This window comes from Schistocerca piceifrons, chromosome 2 (assembly GCF_021461385.2).
Source record: "Schistocerca piceifrons isolate TAMUIC-IGC-003096 chromosome 2, iqSchPice1.1, whole genome shotgun sequence".
NCBI classification, from domain to species: Eukaryota; Metazoa; Arthropoda; class Insecta; order Orthoptera; family Acrididae; genus Schistocerca; species Schistocerca piceifrons.
Window position 1 is genome coordinate 826,861,101 of NC_060139.1, and position 23,955 is coordinate 826,885,055.

Sequence of the window (23,955 nt, forward strand, 5' to 3'; positions counted from 1 at the left end):
TTTCCCTCCCTACCACCTTCAGAGAGAGTGAGAGCCCGACACCACCTTGGCTCCAGGCTCCGGTTCATATTTATCTCGACCTCTGCTCACTCCCGAAGGAGGGTACTCCGGCTGCAGTGTATTGCTCACGGTTTGTCGAACTTCGTGCTCGACTTGCCGGTCACACCTTTATTTACACCGATGGCTCCAAAACTGACGATAGTGTCGGCTGTGCCTTTGTCGTCGGGGCCGCCACCTTTAAATACCGGCTCCTCGACCAATGTTCGAGCTTTATGGCCGAGCTTTTTGCTCTCCATCAGACCGTTCAGTATGCCCGCCGCCACCGCCATTCATTGTATGTACTCTGCTCTTACTCACTCAGTGCTCTTCAGAGCCTTGGAGCTCCCTATCCGGTCCATCCCTTGATTCAACGGATACAGCAGTCCCTCCATTCATTCGCTGATAATGGTGGTTCTGTCAGCTTTCTGTGGGTTCCCGGACATCTAGGAGTGCCTGGGAATGAGGCTGCGGATGCTGCAGCCAAGGCTGCAGTCCTCCTGCCTCGGCCAGCCTCCCATTGTGTCCCGTCATCTGACGTTCGTGGGGATGTATGTAAGAGGCTTGTGTCGTTGTGGTGGGATGCTTGGTCATCCCTCAAAGGAAACAAGCTCCGGGCAGTAAAACCGCTCCCAACTGCTTGGACAACCTCCTCCCGACCATCTCGGCGAGAGGAGGTCCTTCTGACCAGTTGCGGATTGGGCATTGCCGGTTTAGCCACCGCTACCTGCTCTCCGGTGACCCAGCCCCGCAGTTCCCTTGTGGTCAGGCATTAACAGTGGGCCATGTTTTATTGTCGTGTCCCCGTTTTAGTCAATTTCGTGTTGTCCTGTCCCTGCCATCTACTTTACTAGATGTTTTAGCTGATGACGCTCGAGCAGCTGCTCGTATTCTGCGTTTTATAACTTTAACTGGCTTGTCCAAAGACATCTAACCTTTTTACTTATTTTATCTGCATCCTTTTCAGGTCCTTCTGGTGTCCCCCCCATCCCCTTGAGTTTTACTAGATTCCATGTGCTCTAACAACAGCGACTGGGCGCTAATGACCTCAGCAGTTGAGTGACCTTAAACTTCACCAGACAACGCTGCCGTTGCCTCATTCTTTGTGTTTAAGGTATTCAGACATTCTTCCGCATTTATCGGCTATTAAAAGTTCTTGATCATGTAAAAAGACATTCGTCTTTAATTTATTGATGAGATAAATGCTCCTCTGCTCATTCACGTGTATTCGAAGAATTTGTCTGGTGATCTTCGTAGTTGACAGTATAAATTATGGAAGTATCCATGAAGATTCCCACCTTTGTAAATTTCATGTACGGCATTCCTTTTCGTTTTATTTACCTAAGTAAAGCTAATTTTGTTGCCTTACTCTCGAGCTTCACCATTCTATAGTTTAGGAACATCGTTTTATTGAAACATCTGGTCGGCTCTAAGTAGCCACCTTGTAGTGGGAGATCAGGACACCCGAACTTTTCGCCCAACGCCACTGCTTGTTGCTGGATTGTCGCGTATCCTACGTCGCCCGCTCTCGGTCGCTTCTGACGCTTACGTGTGACACAGCCTGACAGTACAACTGGAGCGAGCAGCCGAGGGGCGATCAAGGTGGACTTCGTTTACTGGACTCGCATTCGGGAGGACGACGATTCAAACCCGCGTTCGGCCGTCCTGAAGTAGGTTTGTATACAATTCCTTAAATCACATCGGGCAAATGCCGTGTTGGTTCTTCCGAAAGGCACGGCCGACTTCCTTCCCAAACCCGAGCTTGTGCTCTGCCTCTAATCACCTAGATGTCGATGGGACTTAAAACGCTGATGATCTCCTCATCCCCCGTTTACTAGATACTGGAGGAAGCGCACAGACTTATTCGCTATGCATGGAAGTACAAGGCTTGTCTCAGAATCCATTAGAGGTTGGTAACGTGTTCAAAGGGAATCTCAGGGCGTAGTCTTGATGTTTTAAAGAGAGTTTCTTTTATCTCATACCATGCGTAATATGTGCTGCTTATCATTCTTGTACAGATTGAAGATTTAATTGCTCAATTTCGAGATACCTTCCCTTTTGTAATGAATCACACCACTCGAGAATCAAGTAGATGTACTTCAGCTCGTAAAAGTGTCTTCAAAGCGTTTTCCTTTCTCTTTTAAGCTAAAGAAGGTTTTTAGCTTCTCATTTTAATAAGGATTACTGATTTAACTGTATGATTTTTAAAAAATTTCTTTGTGATGGACCACGTGTGATCTGACCCTTTAATGAGCAATCTAAATAGAATAAATTTTTGTCAAAGCGTCCATTTCTCCTCGCTCAACGGCGTGGGCTGATTTTACTTGCAGTTCTAGTACAGATCTCAGGGTTAGTTAATCAATTTCGTGGTGCATCCTTCTCCAAAAAATCCATGTGAGAATCCAGGGTTGATGCTATGCATTACTGGAAATTCCTAGACACAGATACGCCATCTCTGTTTATGTTGAATCAGTAATGATTTTGTGTGTGCAGTATCTACTTTCCTAATGTGCTAATGTAACCGGTCCTATCTCCGATTTTTGTACCTCAACTTTTCTTGCGCCTTGGGGCGAGGCTCTTTCTTTACCACTAGTATGGGTTGTTTCCCTGCTGATGAAGAACTGTAAGGCACGACTATTTTTGGCTGCGTATATTTTTTTTAACACAATTGCAGCAACTGTTCTCACTAAACAGAGGGTATGGGATGTTAGATACCTGTGCACCGAATGTCATTACAATTTCTAGTATTTTACTTATGACCTGATTCCTACTTTATCAGCCGGCCGAAGTGGCCGTGCGGTTAAAGGCGCTGCAGTCTGGAACCGCAAGACCGCTACGGTTGCAGGTTCGAATCCTGCCTCGGGCATGGATGTTTGTGATGTCCTTTGGTTAGTTAGGTTTAACTAGTTCTAAGTTCTAGGGGACTAATGACCTCAGCAGTTGAGTCCCATAGTGCTCCGAGCCATTTGAACCATTTTTGAGACATTCCTGAAGTCTGAATTTTTTTTGCTCAAAATTAAGCACGTAGAATTAAGATACAACATAAGGCAAGATAAACCGAACTGAACAGTTAAAATTATGTAGGTTAAATTCTTGAACATACAGGAGAATGAAAGGTTACTACAAAAATAGACTGGAGTGTATGCCAAACATAGAACATACGTAATAAGAAATGCATGTCCATTCACACAAAGATCAAGCACTACATCACAGTAATCAAGCCGTAACTACCGTATGCCAGTGAGACATTAAAACGACGTGGAAAGCATACTGGAGGAAGGATGCAAAATCATGTGAAAAATTCTCGGTTAAAAACTGACAGAAGCAGAAAGGAAATTACACTGCACGAAAACGACAAAAGCTTTCAAAGCTAGCGATAAGTGTCAGAAAAAGGATGTTAAAGACCTACAGGCACACCAGCAGGCTGCCATTAAAAGGACTCACCATCAGGTGAGTGGACCGCTCAACTAACACTGACATACAATAAACACAAATCGATGCAGTAGTAAATGAAGACAGAAGCATATACAGAAACAAAATATACAAGTTTGAAAGGCTTTTTGGTAGGCAACTCCTGCTTTATAGGTGATTATTTTAACAGGGACTATTACACCAGCTTAAGTAAAAATGTTTGGTAGATTTCAGTTTTGGCATCACTTGGTCACGACAGTCAAGAGTAGGTATTCTGTCTATGATGAATTTATTGAAAGTGCATAGCTATGTTCCATTTTGACACTGTATTAATTCTGTAAATACTATAGCAGTTCCAGTTTACTGTACTGCACTCGCATATTTTGTCAATCTCCTGCCAAATTATCAGGAAAGCGAGTTTCATATTCAAATGTTCTTTGTTCTCTATGTTACACTTTTTGACATCTTCCACACCAGCGAGACCTGTAGCGTGAAGAGTCCACTTGCGGCGTTACTACAGGTTCTCGAGTGGGTTTTAATCCGGAGAGTCAAGTGGCCATGGTGGTACGGTAAACCCATCATGCTGCTCTTCGAACCACCCACGTACACTGTGAGCTGTGTAACATTTTGCATTGTCCTGCTGGCAGATACCATCGTTCCGAGAAAAAACAAACTGCATAAATAGGGGTAGGCATGGTCTACAAGGATATCTGCATCCACTGTGCCTTCCAGAATGACGACATCACACAGGGAATGCAACGAAATCATTCCCCAGGCGGTAACGCTCCTAAGATATGGTGTCTGCTTTCAGACGTTTCACTATGTACACGCGAACAGCCATCTGTCCGATGAAGTATGTATGTTATTTCGACGATGGCATGCCAGTTATGCATGTCAGATGTTTTATGACATTTCAGATTGCACTTGAAAATGTCTACAAAGCTGAAACCATGACTATCTGAAATAAATGAACATTAATTTACAGACAAATAGCAAAAATTTATTCCGAAAGACAGTACTTGAGAGGACGCTTGGAGTCAAGGCAGTAAATATAACGCTCGCAGCATCTGAGGTACACTACTCTTTCGGTAGTTGAAATATAACACACAAAAATGGAATCAACAATCTGGTTGAACACCCGAAAGGATACCATTCAGGAGTGAGAAATATTATTTCCCGGTAAAGAGACTTAGGTTTCTATGTGCCTTTGAATTCCAAGTCGTCCCAGCTGGATCAGACGCTCGTGTTGGGAAAAGATGCAGAAGGAAACCAGCCATGTCTTTTTGAAAGTAACCATACTGGAATTTCTCTTAAATCACTTAGGAAAAACATGGTAAACATAAATCTGGGAGACCGAATGGATATTTTAATCCCCGGTTTTCCGGATGCAACGTCTAATATCTTAACCAGATGATCACTCAGTGTATTTATTTGTGACATTTAGAAAAAACTGCGTCTCAAAATCGAGTGAATAGCGGAGAAGTTAGGTAACATGTAAAGCAACAGCACGTCTCGTAAGAAAAAAAGTTATCTTACAGCGATCAATCAATGTTAGTGAATAAACCATCACACTGCTTCGTCGGCCCATTTCCAATATCTTGGAAAACTTCAGGTCCGCAAGGCGATATTTGACAATGTTCGTTTACTCTTTTGACTCGAAACAAATGAACACCCGATTTCTCTGAAATGACTATGAGTTCACCAAAAATTATGGCTTTAACAAGTAAACGCTTTGTGACAAACGAACCAGAAATTATTGTTAAACGAATGGTGGTGGGTTAGTTGTTAGTTAAAATTCAAGCTAAGGAATCCACAGTTCCAACACTGGTTGTTAACCATGATGGAGACCTTCAGTGATCAATATTAATCAACAACAACAAAATACCATAAAGTGTAAAGGCGAAGGATCAGATGTTACCTTAAGAAAATCAGCCATTCACTTACAGATTTTCGAACCATCCTCAAACTTTCTCATGCATAAAAGTATGTATCAGATCTGTGAACGAATAACTCACAGGAAAAAGTAAATTTATCCCTCATGCTTGGAATGCGGAGCGAAATGAGTTTTGTTTCTTACTCATAACAAGATTTCTGCATTTAAATGGAAAACTTCCGGATTTTCTGTCAGCGAGCCACAATACCTTAAGCCCTCAATATTCTAAAAAATTATAAATGAAAATATAAAGACACAGTGAACATCGTCTGGCCAACGAAAAGAAAGCAATAATTGATTATTTGTGAGCTACGAACACTATGAGTGATGCAATAATGGAAGTCAGATAAGCAAATCAGTCACATGTGGAACTCAATGGGAAAAATTGCGTATGTAGAACGTTGAATTTCATTCGAATGTCTTTTTCCTTTCCTTCTTTCGAGTTTTGATATGGTCACCAGGAAAATCATAAATATGCATGGACTGGTAGCCATTTACGTTGGAATATATGAAGCAAGTTAGGTCTCTTCCCCAACTTGCTGTACATACAGCAGTCCAATGTAAAAAATTTGCACGTCCCAAAATGTTTCTTGCATGCGTTGCAGTATTGACAGGTCCTTGTTTCTCGTGTGCATTCTGCTGCGCATTTTAAGTAGCAGCTTGTTTTGCTGATTCTGGTAGCCGCATTTTCAAACCTAGAAGTAATCTCTGCATTGCGGTCATGACAACTTTCCATCCATTTAATTACTCCCATAATCAGAATAGTAAAATACTGTAAATATAGCATTTAGTGAAGTGTGTGCATGTTAATTCCTGAGAGACCGAACTGCTGACGTCATCGGTCGCTAGACTTACACTCTACTTAAACTAACTTATGCTAAGAACAACACACATCCATGGCCCAGGGAGGACTCGAACCTCCGGCAGGAGGGCCGCGTAGTCCGTGACAAAGCGCCTCTAACCGCGCGGCCACTCCACACTGCTTTAGTGAAGTATGTATAAGTAATTCTCTATCTACTCTCGAGGCCATTAAAGAAAAACTACATTGCCAGGATAGAAGAATATAGTAGTAAGGAAGATCCTAAAGCTACGTTGAGGTTAGGTTTAAAGCATTGTTATCTTTTTGTTTTTGGCAATAAAGATGTGCTTCATTTAATTAGTAAAAGAATGCGATACATAGTTTCTTTTTAAGAATGGACACATTACCAATGGGTATAAGCAACACTGTAAATTTGTGTTTAATAATTTATCACAAGAAGTCCTGAACAAAGAAGTGGATACCTGGTAAGCCACCAGCTGTAGATGTTTTGCAAATATTCTGTCACTCTGTATCAGATTAATTCACTAATTAATAAAGTCGATACCCTTTGTGTGTGGCCAGTTTCTCCTTGCATCCTATTGGTGGATGCTAGGAGAAATGTATTTAGTGGAATTATACCGTGAAACTGTCCGATTTTCAAACACTACTGAATTTCTTTCCTCTTGCCTGCTATTGGTGGATACTGCTCAGTTAGGTCATTTGGTAGGAAGTCACTACGTCAGAGGTAGCTGAAAATTTCAAATTTCAGGTAAATTGCGTCGTATGTCCTTAAACGATTTTAAGAAGGGTCTGGACAGACGTATGTCCTCGCAGTATCACTATTGGAAATAATAAACTGACCAACTCGGTATTTGACGCTGCAGTTGGGTTTTGAAAGCACTTCAGAATTCCTAAATTGGTTCTCTCCACTACATTCAGAAGGGGGAGACGCAAGCGTCTACTGCATGATAGAATAAGACAACAGTAGATATCAGTGTAAGACATAGTCCATCCCAATGTATTGAGAAGCACTAAACACAACATTCTTTAACGACAATCCAGTCCCTAGAAATAGATGTCAGGCTAGACATCAGAGATCGTTGAAACACTCTACATCTCACGCACTCATATCTCAATGTCCACAAGTAGCACGTCAATCCCAGCATACACCACGAGCCCCAATGCTATCGGTGCGTTGAAGTCGCGCAATCTCCCATGTCAAATTGATATTGCCCTTATGATCGGACATAGTCATTTTCTTTACACATGATGGAATAACGAGCACAGTAACCTTACACTCCAAGACAAACTTCATAAGCCAACCAGTCACACAGAATCTATCACACATTCGCTACTAAGCATAATACTTCGTCAGTAATTGTATGCTGGTGGCACAAAACAATATTGAGCGAAAATCCGTGATGGATGGAGATGGCTCATCTGTTTTTCTTGCGAGGCTACCAGTGTCTATTGGGAAGAGACCAGATGTTCATAACACGATCCCAACGATCATGTTAATGTCACCTTTGTTCTACAGGTACACACATATATGACAAAATATATCAATGCTAAAAACTATACGTTCTTCATAATTCGATGTATTATATAAGTTCCAAATGATGTAGGCTTCTACACAAATACCGCGACATTGAATATAGAGAGAGATCACGAGATGTGTAATAACAGACTGAAAGCGCAGGTGCACGTTGCGAGCGGTGTAAGTTTGGGATAAAATCACCCTTATCACCTAATTTAGAAACCGATTTATCCGAGGAACATGGTATTAAGCTGATGTATGGAACTACCTCTTGCCGCTGCTGGATATTTCCCACACTAACAAACAATATTTGTAACACATTCTATCTCCTCACCATGTAGACAGTGTAACAGAGGTTCTGTGATACATCCAGAGGGTTATAGGCAGGGGACGATATAGGTTGATTGAGAATGATGGCGTACACTAGATGGTGTGCTGTGTGAGGAATCACTTAAGAAATGCAATGCTAGGTTGACATCCTAAGAAATGTACAAAATCCTGACTTTACAGAGATATAATGTTACTCTTTCTGGAGGAAGCGTGGCCTGTGATTTGGCATCAGTTCTATCCATTTAGCCACATGTTTCGGTTGAAACCTATAGAGGTGCCGGCCGGCCGCGGTGGTCTCGCGGTTAAGGCGCTCAGTCCGGAACCGCGTGACTGCTACGGTCGCAGGTTCGAATCCTGCCTCGGGCATGGATGTGTGTGATGTCCTTAGGTTAGTTAGGTTTAAGTAGTTCCAAGTTCTGGGGGACTGATGACCACAGATGTTAAGTCCCATAGTGCTCAGAGCCATTTATAGAGGTGCCTTTTAATAATTTCAGCCACTGGCGAATCGTATTTGTGTCACTTCCATTTCTCGAAACAAGTCACATTTTACGAACATATCTGCTAGGAGCCCACACAGCAAAACTCCAATGTGGTTTTAGACAGTCACTCTGCATCTTGTAACTGTTCCTCAGTCTATTCCCCGCCCTCCTTGAAGCTTTCTCCATGTGCTCGTTCCAATTTACGTCGGATCTAAGTGGAAGTCAGAGACCGCTATATATAAGACTTTGCATCCCATAGAGAAACAGGTTGAGCTGTGTTAATGTGACAGGACCACAGGTTAAGCACTGTGAGTGAATGAGAACATGTTGCCATAGTTCCACCAACCATCTACACTGTGTAAGACCAGCACAAATCGAAGCTTCCTCCTGCAACCCGGGATGCTTCAAAAGATCATATAAGCAGTTACTGTGGTGTTTCTTTCCGGAAAATTAGGAGGACTCTGTATTATATGGAAACTGGAAGAAGGATGATTTTGCTACTGCATTGCAGTGCAGCTCCTAAATATGTACAGGTACTGCAGCCCAAAGGAGGCCTGCATCCCTCAGGACGCATTCAGGTCACCCAGACATTCTCTCTATCGTAGATATTTGGTACCATCCAACAGAGAAAAACTCTGGACTACAAAAACTCCGCTAATGTTATCCAGTATAGAACTAGATAAGATGTATGGCATCCCTTTCTTCCAATATATTGCCAATAAATACTGTCTGCATGCTGACATCGAATATATTTAGCGATCCTGTTAAATGTACAGGTCTTGGTCCATTGGAGCAGGTAGCCAGTGGTAAAATATACTATAGGAGGACCATGTACCACAGACTATCACAAGAGATGGTCTCTGTGCCGTTCTTTTATAAGCAGTTCCATAAAAAAATTCCCTAGTGTAACACTTCCAAGCAGTGTATTACTATAGATTTGTACACTGCCATACATTTAGTTTATCCGCCATGACTTCGAGGACTGTACCAGGTGCTAAACTAGCCTTGACAGTTTTTGATCCAATGGCTCTCACAGAAAGCTGGAAGTACATTTTATACATATTTTTCATCAATTTACATAATTTTATTGATATTATATCACTTCTTCCCATGTGAACATGACATCATTTCTCGCTATGCATTTTAAAATTGCTTGTAAATGTCGAACAGTTCTCAACTCCTAGTTGTACTCGACTTCATCCAGTCACTTACAACGACATATTCTACAGTTGCAGTGGTTCACTCTGTTTTCTGCATGTCTGTGTCTGTGTCACGAGAAGTGATGACATGATGACATAGGCAGAAGTGGCATAAAATCGATAAAACTGCGAAAATTGACCAAAACTATGTAGAAACTGAGGGAGAAAACGCCAAGAAGTGGGGAAATTGAGGAGAATGAGGGATATTTGCATGTCTTTTGCTTGGTGCAGGAAAATTCTCGTACATGGGAACGAGCACGCGATATCAAGACGAAATTAACAGAATGTTGTCATGACAGCGATAAGATAGCTTGAACAGATTGTTTAACATGGAAGGTCACCAAATGCAGAGTAATATATATATGTCAGATCACAAGCCCAGGTGTGACTCCAAAGTTATCGGCAACCACTTTATAGATTAATAGGTGTACTGATGTACTTAGCTAAAGAACTTTTTACTACTAGCTGGGGACTGCAATATACAACTACAGAATGGATCATGTGTTTGACCAGCTGCAAGACTGTTTTAGTGTTTTAAACCTAAGAAACAGTATTTACAACATGCTCCTCTGTATTCTCCACCAATCATAACAATGTGGTGTCAGCGAACAATACCTTACAGAACAGTTGCTACATGTTTTTAACAACATTATACTATATATTTATTGAGGCAACGGTGATACATACAAGTTGACTGCTGTCTTTGATGCTTTCCTGGAAAAGATAACTATCTGCCTCTAAATGCACAGGGATTGCTTTCAGGAATTATACAAAGTAGATGGAGTGATCACTTGCGAGGGGTTGTCACAATGCATAATTTAATGGTAAGCTGGTGATGGCTTCTAGAGAGAGGGAGATGTTGTTGCAGGTCATTTATCACACATTTACCCAATCTCTTTCCGTTGTTCTCTCGGTGTGCATCAGTTGTAGACCCTGCAATTGATTTGTATACAATTGTGTGTTTTGTGTGTGACTTAGAGCGTTATCTATCTGCAATCGTTAACAGCAAACGTCTCCATACTACAGTCAGCAGAGGATTTCCAACATATGTGGAATGAATCATGTCCATCGATGGAAAATCTATTTCAACACCCACCTCTAGATGAACAAAGATGTATGTATTCCATTCCTCTGCCGCATCTTGGACATAAATCGAGTCATCAGTTTCATAACCATTCCGATTCTAAGTTAGTGCCAGATGTTTTTGAAGTACTGCAAAACCTATGTGTACATTTGCTTCAGAGTTGTCCAGTTTACAGAGTTAGCACAGCATGGCATGTAATTTCACATGTCAAACATCAATGGTAAACATTTGCCTGTTTCCTTGTAACAGGCATTTTCCTTTGCTGATGATCATTTTATAGGTATGATGTGAGCGTTTTTGAATCATAATGAGATGTGAACAGTGGGTGCTGTACTCCTCTGTGTAGCTTTTTATGCATACATCACACAGAATCAACATTTTTCTTTGCTTTAGAAGGAAGTAATTTCATTATCTTAAAGATCATCTCCTAGTGAGTGACGTAGAAAACTTCCAGGGTGGATGTAAGCCAGATGTTGAACATCTATGTCCTGCATTAGAGTGTTGAGAGCGTTGCACTCAATATGACTAATATTGACGCAGTTTTTTTTTTTGTCATCAGTCTACTGACTGGTTTGATGCGGCCCGCCACGAATTCCTTTCTTGTGCAAACCTCTTCATCTCAGAGTAGCACTTGCCACCTACGTCCTCTATTATTTGCTTAACGTATTCCAATCTCTGTCTTCCTTTACAGTTTTTGCCCTCTACAGTTCCCTCTAGTACCATGGAAGTTATTCCCTCATGTCTTAGCAGATGTCCTATCATGCTGTCCCTTCTCCTTATCAGCGTTTTCCACATATTCCTTTCCTCTCCGATTCTGCGTAGAACCTCCTCATTCCTTACCTTATCAGTCCACCTAACTTTCAAAATTAGTCTATAGCACCACATCTCAAATGCTTCGATTCTCTTCTGTTCGGGTTTTCCCACAGTCCATGTTTCACTACCATACAATGCTGTACTCCAGACGTACATCCTCAGAAATTTCTTCCTCAAATTAAGGCCAGTATTTGATATTAGTAGACTTCTCTTGGCCAGAAATGCCTTTTTTGCCATAGCGAGTCTGCTTTTGATGTCCTCCTTGCTCCGTACGTCATTGGTTATTTTACTGCCTAGGTAGCAGAATTGCTTAACTTCATTGACTTCGTGACCATCAATCCTGATGTTAAGTTTCTCGCTGTTCTCATTTCTACTACTTCTCATTACCTTCGTCTTTCTCCGATTTACTCTCAAACCATACTGTGTACTCATTAGACTGTTCATTCCGTTCAGCAGATCATTTAATTCTTCTTTACTTTCACTCAGGATAGTAATGTCATCAGCGAATCGTATCATTGGTATCCTTTCACCTTGTATTTTAATTCCACTCCTGAACCTTTCTTTTATTTCCATCATTGCTTCCTCGATGTACAGATTGAAGAGTAGGGGCGAAAGGCTACAGCCTTGTCTTACACCCTTCTTAATACGAGCACTTCGTTCTTGATCGTCCACTCTTATTATTCCCTCTTGGTTGTTGTACATATTGTATATGACCCGTCTCTCCCTATAGCTTACCCCTACTTTTTTCAGTATCTCGAACAGCTTGCACCATTTTATATTGTCGAACGCTTTCTCCAGGTCGACAAATCCTATGAAAGTGTCTTGATTTTCTTTAGCCTTGCTTCCATTATTAGCCGTAACGTCAGAATTGCCTCTCTCGTCCCTTTAGTTTTCCTAAAGCCAAACTGATCGTCACCTAACGCATTCTTAATTTTCTTTTCCATTCTCCTGTATATTATTCTTATAAGCAGCTTCGATGCATGAGCTGTTAAGCTGATTGTGCGATAATTCTCGCACTTGTCAGCTCTTGCCGTCTTCGGAATTGTGTGGATGATGCTTTTCCGAAAGTCAGATGGTACATCGCCAGACTCATATATTCTACACACCAACGTGAATAGTCGTTTTGTTGCCACTTCCCCCAACGATTTTAGAAATTCTGATGGAATGTTATCTATCCCTTCTGCCTTATTTGACCGTAAGTCCTCCAAAGCTCTTTTAAATTCCGATTCTAATACTGGATCCCCTATCTCTTCTAAATCGACTCCTGTTTATTCTTCTATCACATCAGACAAATCTTCACCCTCATAGAGGCTTTTCAATGTATTCTTTCCACCTATCTGCTCTCTCCTCTGCATTTAACACTGGAATTCCCATTGCACTCTTAATGCTACCACCGTTGCTTTTAATGTCACCAAAGGTTGTTTTGACTTTCCTGTATGCTGAGTCTGTCCTTCCGCCAGTCATATCTTTTTCGATGTCTTCACATTTTTCCTGCAGCCATTTCGTCTTAGCTTCCCTGCACTTCCTATTTATTTCATTCCTTAGCGACTTGTATTTCTGTATTCCTGATTTTCCCGGAACATGTTTGTACTTCCTTCTTTCAACAATCAACTGATTTCTTCTGTTACCCATGGTTTCTTCGCAGCTACCTTCTTTGTACCTATGTTTTCCTTCTCAACTTCTGTGATGGCCCTTTTTAGAGATGTCCATCCCCCTTCAACTGTACTGCCTACTACGCTATTCCTTGTTGCTGTATCTATAGCGTTAGAGAACTTCAAACGTATCTCGTTATTCCTTAGTACTTCCTTATCGCACTTCTTTGTGTATTGATTCTTCCTGACTAATGTCTTGAACTTCAGCCTACTCTTCATCACTACTATATTGTGATCTGAGTCTATATCTGCTCCTGGGTACGCCTTACAATCCAGTATCTGATTTCGGAATCTCTGTCTGACCATGATGTAATCTAATTGAAATCTTTCCGTATCTCCCGGCCTTTTCGAAGTATACCTCCTCCTCTTGTGATTCTTGAACAGACTATTCGCTATTACTAGATGAAACTTGTTACAGAACTCAATTAGTCTTTCTCCTCTTTCATTGCTTGTCCCAAGCCCACATTCTCCTGTAACCTTTTCTTCTACTCCTTCCCCTACAACTGCATTCCAGTCGCCCATGACTATTAGATTTTCGTCCCCCTTTACATACTGCATTACCATTTCAATATCCTCATACACTTTCTCTATCTGTTCATCTTGAGCTTGCGACGTCGGCATGTATACCTGAACTATCGTTGTCGGTGTTGGTCTGCTGTCGATTCTGATTAGAACAACCCGGTCACTGAATTGTTCACAGTAACACACCCTCTGCCCTACCTTCCTATTCATAACGAATCCTACACCTGTTATACCATTTTCTGCTGCTGTTGATATTACCCGATATTCATCTGACTAGAAATCCTTGTCTTCCGTCCACTTCACTTCACTGACCCCTACTATATCTAGATTGAGCCTTTGCATTTCCCTTTTCAGATTTTCTAGTTTCCCTACCACGTTCAAGCTTCTGACATTCCACGCCCCGAGTCGTAGAATGTTATCCGTTCCTAGATTATTCAATCTTTTTCTCATGGTAACCTCCCCCTTGGCAGTCCCCTCCCGGAGATCCGAATGGGGGACTATTCCGAAATCTTTTGCCAATGGAGAGATCATCATGACACTTCTTCAATTACAGGCCACATGTCCTGTGGATACACGTTACGTGTCTCTAATTCAGTGGTTTCCATTGCCTTCTGCATCCTCATGTCGTTGATCATTGCTGATTCTTCCGCCTTTAGGGGCAATTTCCCACCCCTAGGACAAGAGAGTGCCCTGAACCTCTATCTGCTCCTCCGCCCTCTTTGACAAGGCCGTTGGCAGAATGAGGCTGACTTCTTATGCCGAAAGTCTTCGGCCGCCAATGACTAATGTAATATAGCCTTAACATTACAGTCTGTTTAAGAGCAGAGCAGTGTAGCCTTAGGACTGCATGTGTTTATGTTCTATGATCATTTCTCCCTTGTCAATACCTTCTTGATACTGACACAGGCACTAGAACAATACTTTAGAATTGATAGCACAGCTGATTTATGTAAAATGCTTCAAACTACATCCGTCTGGAGCACCATCAGGCATAAACCACATGCTTTCTATTATATCATCACAACACTTTCATATCTACTATATAAGGGGTATTAACCTCACTTGTCACTGTGAAAGGTGAGATTAAATGTAGAGGTAATCACCTTCAGGCAGCTGTTTGGAAACACACCTAAATGCCACAACTCTTCCACTTTCCACATGCTGCGATGTCTTCCACATTTTTGTTAATAAGAAACACCACCTTTGTCTTTTATTTCAACCTCCGGTATGTTGTGGGAGCAGCTTAACTTTCACCAACTTTCTGTGAGAGCTGATTGATCGAAACACGTTAAGACCAGTTTAGCACCTGGCACAGACCTTCAAGTCCTGGTGGGAAAACGAAATGTATGGCGTTGTGCAGCTATATAGTAGTACACTTCTTGGACGTATTACACTAGAAAAAACAGTTTATCAAACTGGTTGTGAAATAGCAGTACAGGGACCCTCCCTTGCAAATAACAATCTGTGGGACATCGTCCTCCTACACTACAGGTGACGAAACTTTACACTGCTCTGTACAAGTGACTTCAATCACTGCAACCCGTCCCAATGGATCAATACCTGTTTATTTAATAGGATAGCTACATACGCTTGATGTCAGTACACACACAATATTTGTTTTCGATATATTGAAAGAGAGGAATGCCATATATCTTATCTAGTTCTCTACCAGGTGACGTTAGCGAAATTTTTATAGTTTATAATTTTTCTCTGCTGCATGGTACAAAATATCAGCGATAGAGAGAATGTTCGGGTGACATAGATGAATGCACCCTAAAGGACACAGATCTCCTTTGGACTGCAGTATCTGTATGTAGTTTAGAGATCCACTGCAATCCAGTAGCAAAATCTTCATCCTTCTTCCAGTTCCGATATGACGTGGAGTCTTTCTAATTTTCCTGATAAAAGACACCACCATAACTGCTCACACTGTCTTTTCTACTACCCAGTACTGCTTCGATTGGCACTGGTCTCACACATTGCATGTAGACTGAGGAACAGTAGGAAGATGCACAGGGACTGTCAACAACCACACTGGAGTTTTGCTGTATGGGCTCCTTAGTAGATAGTTCCGAAAAAGGTGACATGTTTCGAGATATGAAAGTGCCACAAATGTGATTTAGCAGTGACTGTAATCATTAAACGACGTCTCCAAAGGAGCCAACTCAAGTATGTGTTTGAATCGATGTACTTGACTTGAAATCGTAGACAGCACTTCTACCAGAAAACGAAACTTTTTTTTTCTTTGAGTCATCATTCTTCTGACTGGTTTGATACACCCTGTCATGAATTCTTCTCCTGTGTCAAACTCTTCATCTCAGGGTAGAACTTGCAACCTACATCCATAATTATTTCCTGCAAGTACTCCAATATCGGTCTCGCTCTACACTTTCTGCACCCTATAGCTCCCCCTAGTACCATGGAAGTCATTCCTTGGTGTCCTGTGATCCTGTCCCTCCTTTTCGTCAGTATTTTCACACGTTCCTTTCTTCTCCAATTCTGCACAGAACCTCTTCATTCCTTACCTTATCAATCCACCTGATTTTTCAACATTCTTCTGTAACACCACATCTCAAATGCTTTGATTCTCTTCAGTTCCGGTTTTCCCACAGCGCATGTTTCACTATCATACAATTCCGTGCTCCAAACATACATTCTCAGAAATTTATTCCTTAAATTAAGGCCTATGTTTGATACTGGTAGACTTCTCTCAGCCAGGAATGCCCTTCTTGTCACTGCTAGTCTGCCTTTGATGGCCTCCTTGTTCCATCCGTCATTGGTTATTTTGCGCCTAGATAGTAGAATTCCTTAACTTAAACTGCTTCATGGCCATCAATACTGATGTTAAGTTTCTTGATGTTCTCATTTCTCCTGCTTCTTATTACTTCTGTCTTTCTTTGATTTACTCTCAATCTCTATTCTCTTCTGATTAGACCACTATATTCAACAGATCATGTAATTCGTCTTCACTTTCTCTCAGTATAGCAATGTCGTCAGCAAATCTTGTCATTGATATATTTTCACCTTGAATTTTAATGTCACACCATCATTGTTTCTTTGAAGTACAGATTGAACACTAGGGGTGAAAGACTACATCCCTGTGGTACACCCTTTTTATTCTGAGCACTTTGTTGGTCCTCCATTCTTATTATTCTCTCTTGGCTCTTGTACATATTGTACGTTACCCATCTCTCCTTACAGCTTACTCCTATTTTCTCAGGATTTTGATCATCTTGCACCAATTTTATTGTTGAATGTTTCTTACAACAACTTGACAAAGCTTATGAGCGTGTCTTGATTTTTCTTTATTCTTGCTTCCATTAAAAGCCACAACATCAGAATTGCCTCTCCGGTGCCTTTACCTTTAGTGAAGTCAAACTGATCATCAATAACACATCCTTAATTTGCTTTTCTAATTTTCTGTACATTATTCTTGTCAATAAATTGGATGCATGAGCTGTTAAGCTGATCGTGCGATAATTCTCGCACTTGTCAGCTCTTACAGTGTTCAGAATTGTGTGGACGATATTTTTCCAATAGTTGGATGGTATGCCTGCAGACTCATCCATTCTACACACCAACGAATGGTCGTTTTGTCGCCACTTCCCCCAATGACATTAGAAGTTGTGATGGTAAGTTATGTCCTCCAAAGCTTTTAAATTCTGATTCTAATACTCAGTTCCATAGCTCTTTTAAATCAACTCTTCTTGTTTCATACCAGACAAATCTTCCAATTCATAGAGACCTTCAATGTACTCTTACCACCTATCAGATCTCTCCTCAGCATTTAATAGTGCAATTCCCGTTGCCATCCTTGCCTTTAATTTCATCAAAGGTCGTTTTGACATTCGTATATGCCGAGTCTGTCCTCCAACATTCATTTGTTTTTCGAATTCTTCACACTTTCATGCAGCCATGTCATGCTAGCTTCCCTGCAATTCGTATTTTTTTCATTTTTCAGTGACTTGTATTTCTCTATTTGTGAATTTCCCTGAGCGTTTTTGTACTTCCTTTTTTCAGCGATCATCTGAAGTATTTCTTCTGTTACCCAGGTTTTCGTCACAGTTACCTCCTTCGCACCTATGTTTTCCTTTCCAACTTCTATGATTGCCTTTTTAGAGATATGCATTCCTCTTCAACTGTCCTGCCTAATGGGCTATTGCTCATTGCTGTATGTACAGCCTTAGAGAATTTCAAGAATCTCCGGCCACTCTTTAGAACTTCTGTATCCGACTTCTTTGCGTATTGGTTCTTAGTGACTAATCTCTTAAACTTCATAATACTCTTCATCACTACTAACTTCTGAGTCCATAAATGCGCCGGCCATTGGGGCCGAGCTGTTCTAGGCGCTTCAGTCTGAAACCGCGTGACCGCTACGGTCGCAGGCTCGAATCCTGCCTCAGGCATGGATGTGTGTGATGTCCTTAGGTTAGTTAGGTTTAAGTAGATCTAAGTTCTAGGGGACTGATGACCTCAGATGTCAAGTCCCATAGTGCTCAGAGCCATTTGAACCATATTTTTCCATAACTGCTCCTGGATATGCCTTATAATCCCTTATCTGATTTTGGAATCTCTGTCCGACAGTGATATAATCTAACTGAAATCTTCCTGTATCACCCAGCCTTTTCCAAGTATACCTCATCTGATTGTATTTTTTAAATTTAGTATTGGCAATTTCTACCTGAAATTTATTACAGAACTCAATTGATCTTTCTCCTCTCTCATTCCTTGTCCCGAGCCCATTTTTCGTCTGCTCTTTCCCCTACGGCATTCCAGTGCCCCATGACTATTAGATTTCAATCTACTTTTACATACCGTGTTACCTTTTCAATATCCTCATATACTTTCTCTATTTCTTCGTCTTCAGCTTGCAACATCGGCATGTATCCCTGTACTACCGTTTTCGGTCTTGGTTTGCTGTCGATTCTGATCAGCACAACCTTATCACTGAACCGTTCACTGTAACACACTCTCTGCCTTACCTTCCTATTCATAACAAATCCTACTCTGGTTATACAAATTTCTGCTGCTGTTGATACTACCCTATCTTCTGGCCAGAAATCCTTGTCTTATTTCTATTTTACTTCACTGACACCTACTATATCTAGATTGAGCCTTTACATTTCCCTTTTCAGACTTTCTACCTTCTCGATGACTTCAAGCTTCTGACATTCCATGCCCAGACTCGTAGAACATTATCCCTCTTCAGATATTCTTGCTTCCCTAGCACGTTCAAGCTTTAGACATTCCACACGCTGAATCATAGAATGTCATCCTTTCGTTGATTATTCAGTCTTTTTCTCATGGTCACCTCCCACTTGGCAGCCCCTTCTCAGAGATCCGAATGTGGGACTAGTCCACAATCTTTTTCCAATGTATAAATCATCACGACACTTTTTCAGTTACACGACGTATATCCTGTGACTACATATTATGTGTATTGAATGTAGTGGTTTCCATTGCCTTCTGCATCCTCACATCGTTGATGGCTGCCGATTCTTCCACCTCAAGGACAAGAGAGTGCCATGAAATTCTGTCTGCTATTTTGCCTTCTTAGCGCAACATTATAGATCTGAAAAGCCAGTGTGCTGGACATAGGATTTTTTACACGTCTTACAGCATCAACCTAGCGTTGCATTGTTACGTGATTTTCATGTAGCACACCATCCACTATATGTGATCATTAGCTATCAGCCATCACCCTCACCTCTAACACTGTGGATGTATGACAGAACCTCTGTTCCATTGCCTGTATGGTATCAAGGTAGAATGTGTTACATATTCTGTTTGTTAGCGTGGGAAATATCTAGCAGCAGCAAGAGAGAGTAGCAAATATCGGCTTAGTACCACGTTCCTTAGCAGAATAACTTTCTAAATTCGGTGATAAGGGCGATTTTATTACGAGCTTACACCGCTCGCGACGTACACCCGACTTACGATCTGTTAATACACGCCTTGCAATCATCGTCTATGTTCAATGTTGGGGTATTTGTGTGGAAGACCACTTCACTGGGAAGCTATACCATACCTCGATTTATAAAGCATGTATAGTTTTTAACATAGATGTCGTTGACAATACTTGTGTGTGCCTGTAGAACCAAGACAGCTTTTTATACAGGGTGACATTAACATGATCGTTGTGATTGTGGTTTTAACATCTGGTCGCCTATAAGACGATTAAGTCTCTAAATTTTTAGACATCATAGTTGTATGGAGATAAACAGAGGTTGATTTACTTATAATCAATTATTCAAAATGACAGTCACAATCGCATTATTTATTTTGCCCCCAATCGGCAGATATATATTTGGATGACAGTTTAGTATTGATCAAGAGTGGATTGTAGATTAAGGGATTCATCCAGAAAAATCGATGTGCAAAGAAGTGGTATACTTAAATACCAAGGAATGATGACATCCACTTGAAGTTCCTACTATTGTAGATACTGCGATAGTAAATACAATAGTAGGCAGTTCAGTTGAATAAGATTTGAAATCTCTAAAAAGAACGGGACAAGAAGATGGACAGACAAACATAGGCACAATGAAACAGCGAAGAAACCACTATCCAGGAAAAGACAGCAATACAGTTCAGTTAGGAATGATACACACAGGAAGTGCATGGAAGGAAATGTGAAATCACTGCCACAAAAGTGTGAAGAAATAGGAAAATAAATAATAGGTGTTAAGACTCAGCATATAGTAGAAAAAGGAAATGTGAAATCACTGCCAGAAAAGTGTGAAGAAATAGAAAAAGAAATCATAGGTGTTAAGACTCAACATATACTAAAGTCAAAACGACCTTCAGTGAAATTGCAAGCAAGGGTGTCAGCATTAAGAGTGCAGTGGTGATATAAATGGTAAAGCAGAGAAGATAGCAGATAGGTGGGAAGAGTACATTGAAGGTGTCTGTGAGGGTAAGAACTGCCTGATAATATGATAGAGGAAGAAATGGGAGTCAATATGAAAGCCATTGGGTTTGAATAGTGAGGCAACAGGGGTGCTGGGGCATTTTGTTAGTATGGGTTGCCTACATCACAGGCAAGCATACATACCTATAGTTCTGCTCCATATCAGACGTTAACCTGTTGTTTTCGTTTGACTGACAGGTCATTAATCTATTGTTCCTAGCCATTTTTTGTATCAAATTTACATGTAAATTAATTAAATTGTGACAAAAGATTGACTTATGAATCCTCTCCCTCCTATTACCCTATTGTTCTGCTAAGTGGCTTATGTCCCCCTGGAGATAATCCATCCTTCTGAAAATCTCCCACCTGTCCCCCTCCTACACCTCCTCCTCCCACCCCTCTAGAAACCTCTAACTCTCCCCTCCCCCTCCACATTGCCAATAGAAGTGCATTTTCTGGTCTGAATTACTCGAATAGACCCTCCTACTCTATCTAATTGATTGCATTATTAATTAAATCAATAAATTAACTAACACTTCCCCACCTGGGAAATCTTTCTGCCCATTCCCTCCCACCCCACCACGTGGAAATTGGCTGGTATGTACTGGAGGGGAAGGATTTCACAATAAGGAATTCAGTTACACAGCAAAGGATATAGTCTTTATTTATAAAATCCAAATTGCAAGGGTTGCATCTCTCTTGGAAGATGAAGATCTTATAAAATACATCGAAAAGAAGAAATTAAATTGATTGCTTTTTTGAAACGAAAATAGCGAAAGGAATACCATCAACATAACTCACCACAAATAATGACACTGTTAAGAATCTTTCACACTGACCACAGGGCATGGCACCCATGATCTGAATGCTTTACTGTGCAGGATGCACATACCACGTTATGCCTCCTTGGGCTGTGCAACCAATGTTATGTTGGCTGTTGCACCACCAGCCACCTCATGTGACAGACAGACCGGAAGTTGCACTAATTCCTGAACAAAAATTTCAGGTGGTGGCAACCCTTTGATATTTTATACTTGAGAAATTCCTGTCCAAATACATGCTCTCAATCTCTCTCTCTTTCTGTAAGTAGATGTTCCCTATTGGTGTGAACCAATGTGTGCGCACACACACACACACACACACACACACACACACACACACACACACACACACACACACACCAAGATGTCCCCACACCCTACCTTCCATCCATCCATCCATTTTTGTAACGTAAATCAGTCGTAAAACTGTAAAATTAGAGAAATATCTTTATGCCAGTCTCGTAACATAAAATAAAATTTACAAAATGGAAGAAGGAACAGTGTGGATATAGCAATGACAAAGGTGACATTGGAAGAAACTCACGTATTGAAACTACAGAGAAAGTGGAAGAAGTAACATTGTTAACGTGATTCCACTTGGTCAATACGAAGTGAAAAACAATTATAGGCAATGACCGCGGTAACCTCCACTAATGAAACATATGCTTGTCTCTATAAAGCGTAGCTGGTATTCTTTTTAGCTGCCTCTCAAGTTAGTATGGAGGGCCAGGACACATGCGCGTTCCGAACTTGCCCAGGCACAGTGAGTGCACTGCCCCCAAGTTGCGCTATTATCGCACGTAATCGATGCTTTTCCGGCCGACAGAATGGATGACATTCTAAAGAGAAACGTGTTGTCCCAGAGAATAATAGCGACATTGTGCGCGTCTGACTAGAAGTTGCAGCGCAGAAGAAAAGCGGAGAAAAACGGGAGACGGGTGGGAGAGAAAGAAAAGAACGGAAGCGAAGGGTTAACGGAGGAGAGTCGGGAGGCGGAGGAGGGTGGAAGGACGACGAAGAGTTGAGAGGCAACATGAATAATAAATTGCGGCGATTCAGGCAGGGGAAACAATGTAGAGGAGTGTATTTTGCGACCGGTATATCAGTCATCAGGCAACGCCGCAGTTTGCGTGCCCGAGGACACACACACATTAGCACAGAACATACGTGGCAGGTAAATAAAGGGCGTTTATTAAAAAGCAGTTTCACCCACATGAAGAGATATTAATTTTTTTTTGGGCAGCGGTCTGATGAGGTAATGTCGTCTGCACGAACGCTGGAGAATGGTGGCATAGTAACAGAAGGCGAAGTCACACACTTGTTGTTATTATTTTCAGCAGTGAAAAGACTTATTTAAAACCGTTGCTCACAGTGACGGGGTGGTTGTGCTGCTAGGACACACCGAGTCAGTCTGCGGCCGCAAGTTGGTCTGTTTAGCGGGCAGACGAAGTGGAATGCGGATTGCAGTGTGGAAGTCCACTACGTCATCGTATTTTCCACAGGTTGCAGTTGCAGCCGCCGTGCGGTGCAGCGGCGCTCCGTACGTCCCCCTTTAAAAGGGACCCGCGGCAAAAACATGGACTCCAGATAGCGTAGTACACGCGGCGCATAAACTGTTTGTGTTTATTTTGCGGTATGTAAATGGCGAAACCGCAGGGCGAGTGTTAACAAAGGCCGGGGCATCGCAGCACAGCGTGCGTTTGCGTCGGACAATGGAAGCGCGGAACTCGTCAAATAAATGTTTTCCGGTCGAGAACCGCGTGTCCCATCCCGGCGGCGACTACGGAGCCCAGAATACGAACCCTTTGCAAACAGCATTACAACGATTTGTCATGCACCCAGTCAAATATGCGATAGTGCGTCGATATCAGCCCAGAATAAACCATACGGAGAAGAGGTACCGTCTGCGTAGCTTTGACAAGGTTATAATTCCTAAACCGTTTTTTTTTTCTGTGAGTCGATATGATACAATGTGCACGAAACCATTATTTTAGAGACGTTGAAGGTACTTTGAGATAAGCAAGAGAGGAAAATTATATTTCAGGCCGTTAGAGCTTTTCCATAAGCACTGAGCGTGATCCAGGTGTTGTACACTGCTTACTTTTGTAATTAAAATTGACAATTGCCTAGCATGGGTAGGGGGGATATCAGTCTTATAACAAGCAACTGTCTTAACTTTTTCCATGCTGTATGGAATTTGTTGACGTATAGGACTGTATTATACAATTTGTAAAATACTTTTTATGGTTAAATCACTTTTATTTAGCAATACATACAGATATGACCGTTTCGGCAGCATGTAGCATATGCGTTACATTTCCACGTTCATTGTTGTTGTTGTTGTTGTTGTTGTTGTGGTCTTCAGTCCTGAGACTGGTTTAATGCAGCTCTCCGTGATACTCTATCATGTGCAAGCCTCTTCATCTGCG